Source organism: Colobus angolensis, unplaced genomic scaffold (assembly GCF_000951035.1).
Source record: "Colobus angolensis palliatus isolate OR3802 unplaced genomic scaffold, Cang.pa_1.0 Scaffold377, whole genome shotgun sequence".
In the NCBI taxonomy this organism is placed as follows: domain Eukaryota; kingdom Metazoa; phylum Chordata; class Mammalia; order Primates; family Cercopithecidae; genus Colobus; species Colobus angolensis.
Genome location: NW_012117121.1, coordinates 465,714 through 467,295, shown reverse-complemented (window position 1 = coordinate 467,295; position 1,582 = coordinate 465,714). Strand labels below are relative to the sequence as shown.

The 1,582-nt window shown below is 35.6% G+C and overlaps 1 protein-coding gene across 1 annotated transcript in view; it reads right to left on the bottom strand.

Annotated features, from left to right (window-relative positions):
* KANSL1 (KAT8 regulatory NSL complex subunit 1) overlaps positions 1-1,582 on the bottom strand; it is a 131,963-nt gene that overhangs the window by 82,672 nt on the left and 47,709 nt on the right. The window lies entirely within an intron of this gene.

Below are 1,582 nucleotides of genomic sequence, written 5' to 3'. Positions count from 1 at the left end.
GCTGAGGCAGGAGAATGGCGTGAACCCGGGAGGTGGAGCTTGCAGTGAGCTGAGATCTGGCCACTGCACTCCAGCCTGGGCGGCAGAGCGAGACTCCGTTTCAAAAAAAAAACAGAAAACAAAAATAATAAACAATAAGGATTGTTACCAATACAGATAAGTGATTAATATATTTTAAAATGCATAGAACTGATATACAACAAATTTACAATCAAGCTCATTGTCTCTGGAAAGGGGATGGAGAAATTGGATTTTAGCTCTACCTTTAATGTAATGTTTTTCTCATGTAAAAACAAAAGATAGAAATGTGACATTAACATTCTTTAAATATTAAGACTGGGGTTACATGGTGTCTACTATATTCTCTAATACTTCATAATCTACCACAAAACTACTTTCCCAAAAAGCAGCAGCAGTCACACTGCCCTCAGTCCCACTTCCCATCAGGATACACACACTCAGTACTAAAACTTGCAATTATAGGTGAACTTGAACACAGTCTCCCATAGGTACAAAATACAAAATGTCAATAATTATCAAATCTGACCACGATAGGGTAAGACATAAATTAATACTTAATCTTACCATAATAATTAAGACCAAGGACAGCAATGGTATTTCAACTTTTGTATGGACCAAACATAAACCATTCAAATCAACCACTGTGATAAAGTATTATCAATTATTTCTCTTCTTTTAGAAAGAAGACATTTTATAGTTTCCTAATTTTGATGGAACCACTTCAAGATAAAAAGACACTTTTAAAGTACAGTTATCTGCTTCAATGTTGGCTGTAGGTCTAGCTCTACCCCAAATCCAGGAAATGATCTCAAGAGATCAATAAGAACCTACCGGATCATTCTTGAACAAGAAAAATGCCCCCTACCCACAAAGAGACAAAACTAGTTAACCCTCGTATTTTATTCCCAGCTTTCCTTACTTTTCAAGGCTTACCACCTTTCTATCCTGCAAAATCTGTTGGTTTTATAGATTCCTTTCATTCCTAAAGCTACCACCACACCAGGTCCCCATCTATCACCACTGGGCAAAGCTGACAGCCTCCTTAGCTGTTCTTCCCAACACCAGTCAATCATACTGTTTTTCCTCAATAAACTCCCCTCAAACCTTTTTCATCCTGGCATTCTAATGTTTAAGGAACCACGCAGCTCCTTTGTTTGAAAATACAAAAGGAAAAGAAAATTACTTAAAACATTTTAGTTCACAAGAACTTTGATAAATACTCTTTTTCTTGGATATTAAAGTCTTAAGTCCCCTACACGGGTATTTACCTAAATAACAATACAAAGTAAGCCTCCTGATAATATGTTTTGGAAAATATGGTTAATAAACTAATTAAACAAAGGCAAGGCAGTACAAAGGAATATTAACAATTTCCAACTTATGAACAAGTTTCATTTTATAAGTGTATCTGCTATATGATGGTTTAGAACTGGAAGTGATTTCCAGGAGAAAGTTGTTACAATGTTGTTTTTCCATAATGCTGCTCATATTCTGATCATGTCCAATGAAAAATGGAAAACCTCAACTCAAGCGTCCAAAAAGTATCTTGTGTTCAAAATAC